Source organism: Megalopta genalis, chromosome 17 (genome assembly GCF_051020955.1).
Source record: "Megalopta genalis isolate 19385.01 chromosome 17, iyMegGena1_principal, whole genome shotgun sequence".
Classification (NCBI taxonomy): domain Eukaryota; kingdom Metazoa; phylum Arthropoda; class Insecta; order Hymenoptera; family Halictidae; genus Megalopta; species Megalopta genalis.
This window is the reverse complement of record NC_135029.1, coordinates 2,557,527-2,576,976: the sequence shown is the minus strand read 5'-3', so window position 1 is coordinate 2,576,976 and position 19,450 is coordinate 2,557,527. Positions and strand designations below refer to the sequence as shown.

The 19,450-nt window shown below is 34.1% G+C and overlaps 1 protein-coding gene across 5 annotated transcripts in view; it reads left to right on the top strand.

The window, feature by feature from the left end:
- Positions 1–4,224: 4,224 nt before the first annotated feature.
- LOC117222855 (semaphorin-1A) overlaps positions 4,225–19,450 on the top strand; it is an 870,584-nt gene continuing 855,358 nt past the window's right edge. For all 5 annotated transcript variants that reach the window (XM_076527085.1, XM_076527084.1, XM_033474843.2 and 2 more), the window contains exon 1: positions 4,225–4,733. The gene's annotated coding sequence lies outside the window, so the exon portion shown is untranslated. The remainder of the gene's footprint in view (positions 4,734–19,450) is intronic.

The following is a 19,450-nucleotide window of genomic DNA, read 5'->3' as shown; positions in this document are numbered from 1 at the left end:
ACGAACAAATCTCCAAATTCATTGTGTCCTGCTTTTCTTGCGAAGCCAGAATTCTTTCACCGCATTTCGTAATGCTGAAAACGATACGAGCTATTTCCTTTCTAATTGAACGAATCCGGTATTCGTTGAAACGGTAATAATATCCGTGTAATAACTTGTATTCACGTCAGTGGAGAATATTTTATTATTCTCGTTCCAATTAATATATTAGACTTAATTATTGTTACTCGATTTAACCATTCTCAGTATTATTGTTAGCACATAGTCATTCGATAATTTTTCAATCATGCGAAGTAAGTTATTTATGATTGCACCCGATGTATGTATGAAATAGAAATTTTCTTAAATAGTTGTAGTCTGATTGGGTGGAGAAATGTGGAGACTTTTAATTTTATGTAACATATTCAAATATGTACCCCTCATGTGAATAAAAACATATTCAAATATTAATAGCATAGCGACGTAAGTACATTTTTATATAAACCTAGAAGCTATCGTTTAATGCTACAGTATATATAGTGCAGCTTTTTAAATACGGATGCAAAATTGTTCATTAAATTTTGACTGCGTCTGATTAATCCTATCTGAATGGGATCTTTTTAAACTATTGAAAGTTCTCTCCTTAAAGAACTAATTCATACATGAAAATCTTATATTTACCACGATAAAAATAATAATATACATTAATCTTCTGTTATCTAAATTAATTATTTGTTGGAAACATTAATAAATTTACCATTAATTATTTACCTGCTATAGTTAACCATTATCGACTGTTCAAGATGTATGCAAATTTAATTTATTATTTATTTCGATAAATTTTTATTACTTAATAAATTTTTACCAATAACGATTCGGAAATTTGTAATTAAAGCATTTGATAGTTGATTAAATTACAAACAAATATGTGTTATGTTTGAGGTTAAACTTGTTTCTTTATATTTTAAATAATATATGTTGTTCGTTGCTCTTTCCGTAATTTATTTAGATTTTTGTTAGCATGTATTGAAATAATTTGTTTACAAAATAGTAATTACTATTAAATCTCATCTGGTGGGCGCTAAATTGTCATGACCCATGGCTCCACTACCCTAATGAACTAGGGTAGTGGAGCCGATTACCGGGGGTGATCAATTGCTGCATCTTTCGCTTGTTTTCGGGTATAATTAACTTCATATTTATCGAATAAGATACATTACATTTTTTCATTCAGGAATGAACAAAATAAAAGAATGAAAAGATTTAATATGTATTATTCGATACATATAAAATTATGTCTGAAAAAATTTAATATGTATTATTCGATAAATATAAAATTATGTCTGAAAAAATGTAATATGTATTATTCGATAAATATAAAATTAATTATGCCTGAAAACAAACCAAAGGCACAGCAATTGGTCATCCTACAGTATCTCTTTATTAAAAACGTATGTTTTCGTTGAAAATATAAAGTCATCTCTTTTAAATAGCTGAAGTAGCTTGATTGTACATACAAAAGGAAGCGCAAACATTTATTTTTTAATTAAATGCTGCAATGAAGGAGTTAATGAAATATGCACTGTCTTATATCAACAGGTTCACAGCCGCTAGTGTTTTCGCTGCCTACCTCCTCTGTTAAAAAGTTTCATTAAATGCAGCATACCTCCTTTTTATTAAAATACGCGAGCAAAAAAAGATCATGGACTTTCAGTTATTTAAAATATAGTATAAATTGAACAACAATGAGAAACAACAGTTTAGGGAGGAAAAGGAGCCATTTTAATGGATGCATTGAATTCAAAACTAATAGCACAGCAGATGATGATAGAAATCGCCATACAAACAAATGTTAGAATATTTGATCTTCTAACATAGAGTTCGAACCATTCAAAAAGCCGTAAATTGCTTTTAGAATACGTTAATAATAATTAATCGTCACAAAAAGGCGAACCCGCTCGTTCAAAAACGGAAATGTGTGACTTCTTCTGGCAGGAAACGTTTCAATTTGGACGAGTCGAATGATCGAACTTATTATTTTTATGACTTAAAGAAAGGAGAAACCGCAGTTCAAATGCGATAAATGTACCCTTCTAAAGATCAAAATCATTTTTTACAGATCAAGTTTGTTTACTTCGGTTTTTTCAACTATTGTAGTAAAAATCAAATCCAACGTAAATTGGTTGTTCTGAAAATTTTAGTTTATTGTATGTATGTAACAATGCACTTGAAGTTACATTTATATTATTTCACTCTCCACATACACACGAAATTAATGTGATTTGAAACAAACGGACATCCAAAATAACAATTATTTTAATAATTTTTACGGATAAAATTAGTGACGAAATCGTGTCTATTATTTAAATTGAAACTACTAACCGTGAAATGAAATTGTTTAGAAAACCACATGATTAATAGACTTTAATTTTTGGTTACAAATAACAACTAGAACTAACCGAAAATTTTTGTTGCCGTATTTTCTGATTTTCCGCTGGATAACAGTTATAAACAACCGGAACAGAGTTTCCCCCGACAATAACTGTTACGACTAACTCAAACAAATGTCCCTCATCAGTAATGATTATGGACAATGAAAAGAGAATTTTGGTTACATGTAACTTGACTGCGAATCTTTATGCAAAATAAAAATTGTCCCAGGCGATTGTAAGAAATATAAATTAAACAAGAATAAATTGTTTCGCTTACTAATTTTAATAAGTTGAAAATAGGAGAATAGTACTATCAAACTGTTCTTAATAAAATGTATAAAATCTGCAGTCTAGATATAACTATTACGTATAATGAAAAACATTTGACTTAAAATAATTAATAGTTATGCAACAATTTTCATCAAATTGATCATTACAGTTAAGGTCTCTGGAAGAAAGTAAATATGATCTGCAAACGACTGAATTCGTAAAGCAAAACCCGTATTCAAATCTAGGTATAAATATTTGAAAAAGTATTGGAAATAATTAATGAAATACTCTCGTTCGTCCGAAATATTATTTATGTTGTGGTTAAGAAAATTATTAATTGAAACAGTATTTTCTTGAGATATACTGAAAATAATTATTTGAAATATTAGGTTGTGTGTAATAGTCCGTTCGCGTTTTCTTGTAAGAAAATATAGTACCGTGCAGTCGTCGACACGAACGGACTTATTATACAATTTCAGCCTAATCTACACTATCTTAAAGTAGACACTTCCAGCTTTCATTTAAGCTGAGTTGCATAGAAATAGCTCTACGGGAACGTATCTTAAAATCCATCTGAACTTTTCCCTTTAAATCTTGTAAATCCCATAATGTCAGAGGTCGATTCTTTTTAACTTTTCAAAATGATTTCGTCATTTTATTGCAATCTATAATTTACCCAGTCTTAAAGTAGATACTTCCAGCTTTCATTTAAACTAAGTTGCATAGAAATAGCCCCACGAGAACATATCTAAAAATTCATCTGAACTATCGCTTCGAATTCGTGTAATTTTTCTTGTCTTTTCTTAGATATACTGAAAGTCCGCGAACTGACTTATTACACAACTTAATAATATTTCGTATTTCCAAATTTCTATTAATTATTCGAAATTCTGTTTCTTACGATTAGCATTTACGAGAGAAAATAAATCTACAGAAACAGTACAAACACATATTATCTTGAAAAATAAGATTTTTCTTGACAACATACACATCTTTTAACAATGTACATATCTGTGAAACGATAAAGAAAATATTTACATCGATCAAGTGTTTCAGACTCGCACATTGTAAAGAGATACTTATTATATACATGTGTTCGTAAATTCGATGAAGTATTTCAACTCGTATTTCATTTAATAAAGGAACGAATCACTATATCATATGGAGCATATGTAACATAGTTGACAAATATATTCGCGAATATTTGTATTTCTTAGTTGAAATAAATATTTTTACCGAGAGATCTGCCCGTATTGTCGCTGGGTGTAGTAGTTCGCTAATGAAAGGCTCGCGATTAAGGAGTTGCAGGTTGTGGCCGTATTTGTGTACGAACAAACGGTCGAAGGCATTTGATTGAAACGCGTGGTGTATTGCCGTATTGCGTGTGCCGTGCCGTAGGTATCGAAAAATCGTCGAAGGCTGAAGAAGGGACCGAAGAATGGTCGGCAAAGGACGACAAGGTGGGGAGCACGGTTCACTGTGCAACGCCGATGGTGGGGATGATCGCGGCGACGTGGTGGGGTACAGCGGGAAATAGAGCCGGTAGTAGCGGCAGTTGCGTCTCGAACAGCGCGCGTGTTGTTCCGTTTCGTTCTGTGTGTGTAGCATCACGCGACGGCCACCCGAGGCTTTTACGTGCCGCGACGAACCTCGTTTCTTTTTTTTCTTTTGTGCCAGTCCGCGAATTGCACCGTGCCGCGCCACGAGTTGCGCCGCGAATTACACCGTGAATTGCACCGCGAACCGCGCGACGCCGCGAGCCCCGCGGATCGCACCCACGCGGTGTCACGACGGAAATCGTAATAACGTGAGACGTCCTAGAAACGGGACAGTGGATTCGGTGGTGTTTTAGTGTTACGTTCGTTCTGTGTTAACGTTCGTTCAGTTCGCCAAGACCAGCGCTTCCTGTCGCGTAGGTTTTACCAAGGAGTTATTTACTCTCTCGCTGGACCATTGGGGATTTTGTCTGTGTCTCAACCACCCTCGGCCGAGAGATCATTGTTGATATTTCGATCGAGCACGCACCGCACCGATCCAGTCCTACTGTCTTTGGTGAGTTCAGCGATCGTTTTATATCACCGATTGGGGCTCTCCTCCTTGGCTTTCGTCCCCTCGAGATCCTCACGGACGCTGATCGAGAGGGATTTTCTTTTTGTGGACGCGTCATCAAATCCGGTGGATCGCCGCCGCGTCGAGTGTCAACGATCGAGGACTCTGATTGGCTCTTAACGCATTCTATCACTGTCTCGAACTGCACGGACACTTACCGTCTGTCAGCCGGCGGTTAAGAAATGTCGTGAATACGAACCGTTGTCCACCACGATTACGAATGCCGGCGGCGTGTCAGAGTCGCCACGGCGTTTGGCACGAAGTTGCAATAACGGTTGGTTTATTCTCGTTCGTACGTCTGGTGTGCTTCTTGTCATAAATAGTAAATACACGTGTTCACCGACGACGACGACGACGGCGACGACGTCCGCGGACGTCGCGTCGCTGCGGACTCGCGTCCCTTGCGCGCGTCACAGAGCACTCCGAAAATTAATACGCGTCCTTTCCTTCGAACCTTTTACCCTGTGCTTCGCCGGATCTCTCGTTCCTTCGTTTACCTGGTGTTTAATCATATTACGGAACGTTCGCCCCAACGCGATCAAAGAGGCGAAGCCTGTCGCTATGAATAATTTTCATTCGTAAAATTTCTAAGCAAACTCGCGGTTCTTTGGCAACGCGACACTGCCCGCAGGAGCATCGCGTTGTTGGCATTTTGCGAAACGATGTTCTCGGGTCGAATTTGATGCTCAAGTGCGATCTGGAATGTAAATACGCCGAGGATGAATAACGCGGAAGCACAAGTTTAACCACAGATTTCTGTTTATACACGTAAACGCGAGCAATTTAGTAAGTGATTACGATCATTGTTTTCCAAAATTTAAGTTGTGCCTAGATTCCCGCGTTGTCACTTTTACTCCGACGAGATGATGGTCTTTAAGGAAACTAGGGGCTTTTGAATAGATCTCGTAGCGGTTTGGTGTTTCTTTTTTGCTTTGGTTAAGGACCATCGGATATATAGCGAGAATCATTCGAGTGTAAAACCGTGCAAAACCGGCCAAAATGTGCAGACCCGTATATATACGGTCGGCGTCGCAACTTATGTCGCTAAAATGTTCAGATTCGAATATATCCGGGCAGTAAAAATAACTTAATAAAAACCAAGGAAAACATTCAATTTATTGATATTCATCGTGTAATTCTGTATTGTAAGCTGTAAAGTTTGTTTATTTGGGATTATAAAATATGGCCTTTTAGGGTGACACTTATAAGCATCTCTGACCTGGTAATTGTTTCTATCTATCTATATCCATTATTGCGTATCTAATTAGCATTGGCACTTTTGTGAGTTTTGTTATGACTAATTTATTTATTACTCTCCAGTTATCTCCGATCTCTTTCTATTTTTTGCTTATTCAGGAATAAAATATGCACTTTTAGGATGGCACTTATGAACATTTAGTGTATTATTCGTGAGCAAGTCGTGAAGTAAAGTAGACGTTATCAAAGTGAATTTCTTCAAAGACAATTGTTTTTTATTTTTTACAAATATTATTAGTGTCAACATATAAAAACGTTTTTGTTTTATGGTGTATTTTTATAGAGAGTAAATTGGATTTTTAGTGTATAAAAGGTATGTTTTCTAATGTTGAAATAAGGAATGTTGGGAATGTTGAAAATTTTCAAAAGAAAATTTTGAATAGTTTTAGTTTATTATATATTTTTCAGCTAATAAATATTATTATTATATTATTACAAATTTAGGTAAAATTAAATATTTTTCAGTTTTTTTTTTCGTCTCCTCCTTCCCCTTCAAAATAGTAACTGGTAATTGAAAAACAGTACGATGGGTACAAAATTCGATCTGCAATGCGATTCAATATTCGCTATAATTATTTATCCACTATTTTTATTGAAGTTTTAGTCATTTTTGCATTTTTTTTACATATTTATTGAAATTAAGGTCCAAATATGTATTTTCTTAGATAAAAAAAATTGATTTTTTTTGGTCGGTTTTTTTTTTTAAATTGTGCATTAAGGGGTTAAATAGTGTACAGCGATGATCATGCGGAGAAATATTTTTTAAACATTCTATGATTGCACTGTTACGAACTCCCCGTGAATTATGAAATTTGATATCATAAATTCTTTTTGTTCAAATCTTTCCAGGAAATGAATTGTACTAGGTGTTAGCGAACACTTGTGACATGGATTGAAAATTCACTGAAAAATATGATCGAATGAAGAAAGGTATTTATTAAGTACTGGCAGACGTTATTATATCGAATACAACATTGATATATTCACAGCTGTAAGCAATTTGTTGTTTCGCTCCCAATCCGTGGCTTCCTAGATATTTACGCTATCTTGCAACGTGAAAACAATGGATTATCTTACCATTTCTTGCCATTCTCTCACGTCCGCACATGTTTGACAGCTTCGTATCTCAGCGGTATTCCTCGGAAAAGTTCCTGGTCGTGTTCTAAGTATTTCACACAAATGCTTTCTACTATCCGACATAATTCGTTTACGTTATCGATTAAGTTGTCTTCTTCTTATTATAATGCGTTCCGTGATTCATATAGTACACGGGGCGAACAGACATTCTCTTCGTTAATATTAATTTCAGCTGATCTCACGAATTTTTTATCATCCTATGTGCAAAGAATACTTTGACCGAGTAACAAATTCCCAAGATCCCACGTAGCTTGATATAATTAAACATCGTAACTTAAAAAAAAACTATTAGTCAGCTCGCGTTTCTGTTTGATTGCCCGAGTATATTTAATTAGAGAGCGTAAGAGGACTTTCGACTGTGATGCCGGTTTCGTATTTACGAATAATTTGTCCCGCTGGAACGACGAAAAAATCATCGCTAACGTTAATGGAACGGGGAAACTCGCGGAATTAATGAAAAAAAGCAAAATTGCCGGCGGAAACTTTTTCGGAAATCGCTGCCACGAAAAAGCTCTAGGTCAAGTTGAATTTTATACAAGGATATTACCTCTCTATGCGCTTACCAGTGGTGCAGGTAGAGTGAGCCTAGGTAAAATGAGCGTAATTGGTTCTACAACCACATTCGTTATAACATTTGTTTGTTCTAGCATATGCTGAAATGTAAAGTGGCTCGTAAAAATATTCGGACGTTTTTTCACGTTTCCGGCTTAATTGCATGAACTGTTTACGTTATACGCAAAATGTTTAACACGATATGTTATTTACAAGGGAGAAGTTCCAAGATTATAATAGCGTTCGCAGTGTACTTAATGCAGGCACACATCATCGGTGGATCGCAAGAGTAATCGGAGCATAGCGATAAACGGTGTGTTTACAATGAAAATCCACAAGTGTTACGATTAACAAATACAACAATTATCGCGCGTCATTATCGGAATGTAAAAATTATGGATACGAATAATTCGAAGCTGTACAAATGTGAAAGAGAATTAATATTGAAACTGTATAACAGTGGATAATTTTACAGGAATACAGTAGATTTTTTTGGTGAACGTAAATGTGAAGTACAATAGGATACAAAAATTGTTGCAAATAAAAGCACTGTTATTTGCGATAAGAACGTCGAAGATTTTCATGATTGAGTTGTAGGAAAGTAATCTTGTCTAGGAAAAGCTATATTCTGAAATTGGAGCACTGCATCTAACACTCGTAGTCCAGTGGATGCAATTATGCGTAAAAGGTATTAAATACTGGGATAGAAATATAAATCTGGTGTTTATAACCTAGCATGTATCGATGGAATGTTTGACAAACGCGAGTATTTAGTCATTAAAAATATTAGCACTAGTTCGTTCTTAATAATTATCCTAGTAGAACGAGATAATTTTTGTTTCTTGTATGTCTCAATTTACTTTCATTCTTAGATGTTTAATATTTTTTTTTTATCGAATGAGACAATATTTGTTCCTCGTATGTATTCATTTACATTCATTCCCACATTTTTTAACAATATCCCTAATCGAACGAGATGATTTTTGTTTGTTGTATGTCTCAATTTACTTTCATTTCATTTAGTAGATTTTGTATGAAATCTTAATGAAATGTTTAATAATCTTTTTTATCGAATGAGACAATATTTGTTCCTCGCATGTATTCATTTACACCCATTCCCACATTTTTTAACAATATCCCTAATCGAACGAGATGATTTTTGTTCTTTGTATGTCTCAATTTACTTTCATTTCATTTAGTAGATTTTGTATGAAATCTTAATGAAATGTTTAATAATCTTTTTTATCGAATGAGACAATATTTGTTCCTCGTATGTATTCATTTACATCCATTACCACATTTTTTAACAATATCCCTAATCGAACAAGATGATTTTTGTTCTTTGTATGTCTCAATTTACTTTCATTTCATTTAGTAGATTTTGTATGAAATCTTCATCACGAGACTAACTCGTTGTTATACTGTGATTGGTAAAAGAGGATGCAGAAGTATAAGACCTGTTACTTCGATTTTACTACCGACGGGATACGAATCTGAAGTATGCAACAGGGATCGTAAAAGAATAGATATTATACAATATACTCCACACCCTAGCACTCCACCATAGAGACCAGATGCTAAGTCTATCAAGCAACCATGATCCAGAATAGCTAGATGAATCAATTATTATGAGGTAAGCCCTAAGAAAGTATTAGAGAAGGGTGAATGTTATAGAAATACAAAATACTGAATTAATCGATACTATGAAACGTTCAAATTATTGTTTTAATTATTTACAGAAAAAATTTAATAGGTGAAATATAAAGCTGCAGATTCGAAAAAATTGAAGAATATTAGAATATTATTTTTTATATAGTGTGGACATATTATTTTCTTATATAGTGACATTATTTTTTTATATATTGACATTATTAAGTGAAGAAATACATATTTATCCGTTAACATAGCCTTCTATTTTCCATAAAGGCCCGCAATCTAGGTATAATTAATAATAATGCCATTATTAACATATAACAGCCATTATTAAATTTAATTTTAATTGAGAACGTGAATTTGGTGAATGTTAATTAGGAAACATTTTGGTTCAAGCTGGAATGATATAAAATTGAGGATTTTAGGTTTAATAGAATATGTAAACTTGGGAAACATGGACAGTGTTTTCTCGATAAAAATAATGAAATGTGGTATAGAGAAAGGTGTCGTTGTCGTTATTAAGAGGTGGAAGTAGGTTAAACATTTACTAATTTATTGTTAGTATGGAGGTGGACGATGCTAAGTGACATGTCAAATTATTATTTATTATAGTTAGGCTGTGGATTTTATCTGACTGATTACGAGTCCAGAAATGGGTAAGCGAAATGCAAAACTAAATAACCTTGACAGTAGAACAATTTCCAAATATTGTGACATCACTGTTGTGGATTATTAACCGTCATATACGACTGAGATTCAATGTTAAAGTTATATTAAGGTTATATATTATATATTATATATTATATTATAATATATATATATATATATATATATATATATATATATATATATATATATATATATATATATATATATATATAATATAATATAATATATAACCTTAATATAACTAATATAACTAATATATATATATATATATATATATATATATATATATATATATATATATATATATATTAGTTATATTAGTTTTTACAGCTCGTAGATCCTAACAAAGTTTGATTCCTTTTACACCTCATAGATCCTAACAAAGTTTGACTTATTCAATAGATCGCAATCAAAATTAATCTCAAAGTTTGATAACCTTATATATATATATATATATATACATCAATGTTATATTAAGGTTATATATATATATAAGGTTATCAAACTTTGAGATTAATTTTGATTGCGATCTATTGAATAAGTCAAACTTTGTTATGATCTATGAGGTGTAAAAAGAATCAAACTTTGTTAGGATCTACGAGCTGTAAAAAGATTTGAAAACAATTCCTGCAACAAATCGTGTCTTTTCTCTACTCTTGCAATATCAAACAAGTTCTCTTGATCTTGCGTGACTTTTATGGGCATTGGTATGGTAGTTTTCGCTACAATAAAAGAAGATAGGCATCATTTCCATTCCTCACGTTCGGCTTACAAAAATTTGTATTTTCTGTACATGTCTGTAGTGCAATGATAACGTATTTTCCAAAAATAGAAAACATTGGAGACAGTAAAATTAAATTTTCCGTTGTTCTTCTAATTTCCAAAAACGAATAATACTCGATCAAAAGCACAATATTCCCAGGGCGCAGGCGCCGTGCTCCGCAAAGGATAGAAAAATAGATTAGCAGACTCGCATCGCCAATTAGAACGATCGATAGTATTCTACATGCCCGCACTTGTTGCAACGTTTCTGTCCTTCATAGTGCATATGCACTTCGATTTTATCGATAAGAATCGTTCGACATAGTACGTTCCAGCGTGAGCACGTTGTTGTTAACAATAGAATTCATTTTAGAGACAAAAATGCCGAGGACAGAAAATTTAATTTTTCTGTTTCAAATCCGAAAACTGATAACGTTGGGTCCAAAGAAAATATTTCCATTGTGCTGTGCTCTTCAAAGGGGTAGGAAATAGATGAGCAAATTCGCGTATTTCCAATTGAAACGGTCGATAGCGTTCCATGCAGAATCTTTGTCGTAGGATTCTGATTTGATTGGTCGAAATTCCTGAAACACGAGTAACGTTCAATTCAAAGACAACATTTCCACAGTACTTATGTTCTTTAAAGGGCATATAGTACAATCCGGCGTGTGTACATCGTTGAAAGCAAGGAAATAAATATTGTGGAGGCAGTCAAATCAATTTTGGAGATAAAAATGCCGAAGACAGAAGAACGAATTCTCCTGTTTTCTACTTTGTATTTCTAAAACGAATAACGTTCGGCCCGAAGAAAATTTTTCCTTGACGCTTCGTTCTTCAAAGGATGGAAAATAGATTAGCAGTTTCGCATCGCCAATATAGAAGATCGATAACAGGTATTCGTTGCATCATACTCGTTATAGTATTCGGATTTGATTGATAAAAATCGTCGACGTAATACATACATCGTTCTCGAACCCCATTACTGCTAACTCAAACGAAAAAGTGAGATGAAAGTAGACGGAATAAAGTAAGATAAAAACACAAGAAATGTCCACTTTTTATTTTATTTCTACGACTTCATGTTATATCCCTATTCGAATCATATTACTTGTACCTACATTATATTTGCATTTAAATCGTGTATAAAAAAATCGTGGCAGATCTCTCAATTTTTTAAATAAATTCTACAAATCAATATTGAAAGGGCTAAAGGGTTGAAAATATATTCGTTGCAATATGTACTCCGATTCGATTGATAACAAATCGTTCGTAGTGTATATCCAACGTGTGTACCGATCGTGGTATTTAACCCGAGAAAGATAACCTACGTCGCAGAGGCGCCTGCGAAGACTGTTGATTTTTGTTAATTTTTCATAGAGGTCTAGTGATTTAAGTTTAAAATTACTTAAAATATACAAAAATATAATATAAATGCATTTTATTTTGACAATAATGCCAAACCTTTAAAATGACTAGATTAACTTAAATAAATATCCATTGTTAGTATAAAATTGACGCCTTAGAAAAGCATGCGCCTCTGAAGCGTATAGTTATCTTTTACGTACGTTGTCATATGGTTATCTTTCTAGGGTTAATGAGGCGAATTCTTTCGTGGCGTTTCCAGTGTGACACATCGAAGGTGAATAAAATGAAAAATAAAGCGCACGATCGAGGCGTGCGCGTATGTGCGCGACGGAAATTTAGAAAGTCGCGGCGAGTTGTATATACCACCGGTGACCGGCTACTCGGCCATTTTGTACGCTCGGAACCGGTTTCGAGCTTTGCGCTCGAGGGGACCCACGGCTCGAACGTAACGACGCATGGTGGCATGGTAGCGTAGTGGCTGGCCATGGCGAGCTTGTCATGGTGCGTCTCTATTATGACAAAAGAAAACCTCCCAAATATTATTGCCGATTATCGTTCGCGCGTCGCGACGCGTCACGTCCCTTGACACGCATTGTCTCATTGTCGGAGCACAGGCGCGGTCGAACGAATAATCGCTCGCCTTTCGTTCGCATAACAAGCCTCTCGACGACCAGTAGTGATTCGTGCCGCTCCACAGTGAGCCAGTTTCGCAAAATGGATGGAATTAATTACGAGGAATGAAATGAACAAAAATGATATTAATTAGTATTTTATTTTTATTCGCGTTTACGCGCTGTATTAACCCTCGGACAACGGGCCATTTTCAAAATTATACAATTGACGATGTTCATGACGATACTAAGCTTTATCCGTCAATTTCTCCGAGCATATTTTTGAAGATATCTCGTGTAGACTTTTAAGCCTTTATGTTGTTCCTAGTGTAACAGCTATTTATTTATTCGAATTGTCGAAGATTGACTAATTAGGTGACGATTCAAATTCCCATAGGCGCCATGCCGAAATGTTCCGGTGAACGCAATAAAATAACTTAAATTTCTTCAATGATTTTCTATGCAAAGAGTCCGTTATTGTTTCAATTTTATTCGATCGCATCGTAATTCTGCACAATTCTGTGTTTCAAACGAGCTTAAACTTAGACACTAGGAGAACTAAGTTTGACTTATTTCATGACATCAAAAATTTCGGACGAACTCCAGCTATTTTATGAAACTGGCCCACACTGGGCGCTGAACAACTCACCACCGTACTGCATCGGCAAGAATCATTTCCGCAGCGGAACGTTGCTGATCGCGTTACATATCGCGGTGACAAATGCTCGCGAACGACCTTATCCGAGAAAGTTGGACAGTTTTCACGTGGGTGTTGATAAATTTGAATGGATATTAATTGCGTGCGATATGGAACGTAATGAAAGAGCGGCGTGCACGATGTGTTTGGCCGAAAGGAATGTTATAGCACTTTAATGGAAATTGCTTCATCAACGAATTAAATAGTCGCGTGATGTGGTAATTGCTCCGGACGGATGCTATAGATTTTCAATAATTATTGCCTACTCGGTAATCTGCGAACGACCGTATTTTTCGGCGTATGGAAATTAATCGCAGACATATTTTACACATAAGAAACTGTTTCCCATAAACGTTCGAAGCGCGAAGAAGCCGCACAGTCGTTCGAAACGCGATTTTAATTGAACTCTTGTCGTCATTTTCAATTAAGTAAGTGTAGTGTACCCACGTGAATATAATTTAGATCGTAATAAGATTTTTTAATAGAAATTTCGATTACGATTTGATTATACGACGAAAAGTTTGCAATTTGTAATTTATGCGGAACATAGTTTCGAAAGAAACTCCAAAATTTATCTAAATTAAATTACAATTGGCTATTTCCAACTAATCAAATTTTATAAATGTAGAACAGAGGAATTTTGAATCAAGGCAGTTTTATTATAAATTATGAATATTCAAGTGATCGAATATTTTAAAACTTTTATGACTTATTAAGTTGAAAAACGATATAAATTTCTTGTAACGGTTAACAAAAAATTATTATATTTCATATTCTCTTGCCTTTTTTCTGTAGGAAAATAAATGATATTAAAAAGGAGTTTGATAAATTTTGTCCACAATAATTTAAATTGTATTCAGAATTTTTTTCCAAATTTCATTGTAACTTACAAAGCATCATTTTATTAACCTGTACTGTTACAAGTGAAATAGTGTTCACATTTATATAAATACATAAAATAAAAACAGAAATATTTTAGTTTCATTTTGTGATAACTCTTCGTATAGATATTAAATCGTAAAGCGCAGGGATCAACTAAAATACATTAATTTTATGAAATTTTTGACGTTGTTCACGTGGTAGTCAAGGCGTTAATATAACGTTTTTTGTTGGAATATTACAGTCAATTCTCAAGTAGAACTGATTAATATAACATAACTAATTGCAAAATAAGAAATGTGAAATTGGCCATTCCGACGCGTCTGGTTTTTTTTTGCTAAGTTTGCGTTACTCCTCGGGGATTCACTTTATAAGTTCGAAGATTCGATCAAACATTAATTTCGCGGGTCGCTGTATTTTTGCAGTTCGATCACGATTTTCCTTTGTTTTATTACCGTAACACTACGAAGCGAAATTTCATTGAAATTCGAGAGCTTCAACGGAACCCAATCGGAGTTCAGTGACTGCCAGTCTCTGTCGCGTGATTCAGAGTTGTCCGTAGGAAATGTGTATCGATCGCTGCCATGACGCCTATTGCTGGGAGTAGTACCTATTGTTCATAATAAGCGAATTACTTTCTTTTGTAATAGCTCGAGCGATGCGAAGGTCGATGCGCACGGTTCCCGGGAGCTGCTTATTGAAATTTAACAAGCCTCGTTCGGCATGCCCGACGAACGTTTTTAACTCTGTTGTGAAATATTCTTTCTTCAAGATTTATATCCAATCGATAGTTTCTGACTGCGTGAAACTTTTTCTTTACGGACTGCTCTAAAACAGTCGTAAATTTCGCGAGTTCAGCTATGCCGACGCCGCAGAAAAAAGAAGATTAAATCGAATTGTTATTCCGCGGGGATCGAGAATTGTTCTTTCGCCGTGTTCTCTTGGATAAATGATTGTCCTTTACGTGTTGTACGAGAAGCTGTGAGTTTCAGAAGTATAATTGAACAAATCTTGAGTCAATATTTGCGTTAGCAACGCTGCATGGGGCAGAATTGTGCTCCACATGTATGTATCTTGACGGCTCCAGTGTTCTTTCCAACTTTTCCTAAAAATAGACTCGGGAAACTTTAATTATTACGTTCAGCACATGCGAAACAGGATATTAACTCGACATCGGATCTGCCGTAAATAATGGACAATTAATAAATGATTATTAAGTGCATGCATGTACTTTTATTTCCTTTCAACAGTTCCAATGCAGTACGACCATGCAATTGTAATTCTCGTGTAACAATGGAAAGCTTTACCCAGCGGAGATATTAATAAAAAGGTTCTTTTCAATATTGAGAGAGAGAGAGAGAGAGAGAGAGAAATATCGAATACTCGAGCATTACATATTCGAGTCTTCTGTAGAAATGCGCAGAGAAAAATACTGCTAATGAATTGTTCGCGTTTATTGCTTTCGAATTTCATTGTATCGATGCAACGGCGATAAGGATAAAACGTTTTATTTGTGGGAGATGTGTCTTTACATGCGCATAATAGTAACTTTCTAGGTCGACTGATTGTGATTGTGACATAGAACTGTTCGCAGATATCTGTGGAATGAAGTAATCGAAACAAAAGATGAAAGTAAGATATTCATGCAACTACAGTTGCACTTAAACACATCGTGATGAGTTTGTGTTCGAGTTTATTTAGCGATGAATTCATTTAATGTGTTTGCGATATGTTAGTCCATACACGAATCCAAAATATTTCATGTATTTTGTTTGAATACGAAGTGCGCTTTAAGGTACTAAAATCATTTTTTTATTTTTGGGATGTCCCATTTTTTTTAGACGTTTGAAAAATCTTCAAAATAAAATTATTAGGTCGAGTCGTAAATAACATCCGTATTTTTATTTGATTTATTTTGAACCCTTAACGAATGATAGATTATTCTTCCTAGCTGCATCGGATGTTATTTATTACTCGATCAAATATACATACTGCCCGTTGCTCAGAAGAAGTCCGTCGTTTCGACAGAGGGGCAAAGGGGGTAGGGGTATTCCACTCGCTCCGCCTGATCTGCATGCCCATAGTACCCACTCTTCTATGACCTCCCGAAACCCACTTCCATTGGTAAACGAGAAGATCCACATGCTAATCGATGCGAGGTACAAGGGGGATTGGTCCATGGATTTACTACACGTAAGTCGCATTCTTCGAAATATTTATATCAATTTTTTAGAGTATTTTTGAGGAATAATAATTATTTATTAAAATACGAATAATTTCCATTGTAAATTTTAATTACATGTTCTAATTTCGCTGGCCTGTTTAAAGCCATTTATGATGTTGATAGTATTATAACGTGTACTTTACAATTTTATTATATATTCTGGTAATTTTTTTTATTTATTTATTAATATTTTAAACCAAATGGTATGTATACTTTCATGTGATTGGGTCCAATTATTTTTACAATTTTTAATGTCGAGCACTCTATTGATACTAGAATTCTTACAGTTTTATTTTTATTCATGTGACTGTTACATTTTTATAAATTTTATTATTGAGTTATGGTCTGCAATAATACCCATCATCATTACTTTGTACAATCTCATTTTATTTATGTGAAAATTTTTATAATTTTATGCAAATTTTTACAATCCTAATTTTTGCGATATATGTACACAATTTGGTTTCTTCATCTTCTTCTTTCACTGCACTTTTTTCACCCATCATCAATCCTCCTTCCGCATTATTTTTCGCTCTTAACAACACTAAGGATACAAAAATGCGCTTTACAATCACATTAAAATTATCATTCCACATAACCCATACTCGCAGATCTACCATAGACACGCTACCGCAACTCGACACCTAAAATATGTCCCACCAAAGGTTAACATCGTTTTCTTATTCCAGGGGTACCTGAAATGTATTATGGAACCCTTGCGGGTTCCCCAAAAACCGGGATATTCACCGAGTCTGCCAAAAGGCAAACTGTAGAGAAGACGATAGACAGTACGCCTATTATATGCTAATAGGCGCAGCGTTTTACTTGCGAGAAAGGATTAACGATGCTAGCCATCTAGCAGCTCGAGCGGGAATTATTAATTAATTATTTAAGTATTTTGGAATTCTGCAAACTTTAGAAACTCTTTCTTGGAAAATGCTTGAATAAATTACATTATTGCAGCAAGTTTTATAATAAAAACTTTACAAAATATAAATAAATTTGATCTTCTCACTTCTATGAAGTGACTATGCACCCCAGGTACTATTACTGCTTGTTACGTTTAGTGTTAGTTCGCGAATTATACTTTTCGATTCCGTAGTGCAGAGAACCATTTGGTTGTTTCTATTTATGACAGATAACATAAATTGTGTTAGATCGCAGCTTTACCGATTTGTTTGACAAATAACATCAACTGTCGATAATAAAGAAAACGTTTGTAAACCGTAATACACTGCAAGCTACATTTAACTTCAAATACTTTGTGACAGATTAAAGTTGCCCCACCAATTGAAAATTTCCGACGTACATAGTTGAATGAGAGATAGCGGGAAAGAGAGACGAGGAGACAAAGTGGAATTCTCACCCTCTCACTGTTGGTACATTCGCCATAGTTATATTTAATAAAAACAATCAAAATCGTTGGTATCATTTACGAGAATAATAAACCGAGTACTATCCCTTGTTCAGAATAATTATAGATTCAAAGTAACTGTTACATTTTTAGTGATATTTATGCAAAAGCTTAACAAAACATCGTATTTATATATTGCTATATATATTGGAAATAATAGAAAATAGAAATATATAAATATGATATTTTAGGAAGTTTTCTCTTATTTAGACGTCAGTAACTACAACTATGCACATCACTGTAACTGTTTGTAGGTGCAAAGTTTAGTAAAAGAAAAGTACCATAAAATAACACAATGATTGTGAAGAAAAAAAATCGATCATGTTTAAAAAATTGAAGAGCATCGAGGTAACTAAAATCATTGAATAAGCAAAACTCGTCTAGGTGACTCTTGTTTCTTGTAACAAATGCAAAAGGTTTTTATTTTGCCTTAAAATCCGCAGTATATTTATTACTATTTATTACTCAATTTTATTCGGTGTCGCTGTTGTTATTGTCATTTAAAACGATTAACCTTTCCTTTTCATTTTGCGTAAACTCGTCATGTTCATCGACGGCAATACTCGGAAGTTCGACTTCACTTCCACTGTTAATGCGAATTTTTTCTTTCAATATTTTCTCTCAAATTTTGTCAAAATTATACACACCAAAATCAATTATACACACCACTGTAACTGTTCGTAGGTTCAAAGTTTAGCAAATGAAAAGTACGCAAATGTAAAATAGCGGAATTATTGTGAAGAAAAATTTCGATCATTGCGTAAAATATCGGAAAGTCTGCTTCCCAAGTTTGCAAACATTAGTGCAGTTCCACCTTAAACGATAAGTGAAGTCTACTGAAGATATCTGGATTCTCTGAAGTAAATTTTACGAAGAAATAGATATCTGCTATGTTTGAAGTAAGTCGAACGATTTACTTCATCTATAAAAACAGGTAATTTTTTACAGATAAATTTTTTAAAAATTGAACGGATTATTAAAAGATGCGAGGTGTGGTGTCGTATTCGTCGGTTTGTTTCGAGGTGTGTAACTATTGTCAACTTTTCCAATTTGTTTGCACTACTTATACTGTTAAAATAATGGAATTCTGCAAACTTTAGAAACTCTTTCTTGGAGAATGCTTGAATAAATTACATTATTGCAGCAAGTTTTATAATAAAAACTTTACAAAATTTAAATATATTTGATCTTCTCGCTTCTATGAAGTGACTGTGCACTCCAGGTACTATTACTGCTTATTACATTTTTAGTGGTATTTACGCAAAAGCTTAACAAAACATCGTATTTATATATTGCTATATATATTGGAAATAATAGAAAATAGAAATATATAAATATGATATTAACCCGAGAAAGATAACCTACGTCGTAGAGGCGCCTGCGAAGACTATTGATTTTTGTTAATTTTTCATAGAGGTCTAGTGATTTAAGTTTAAAATT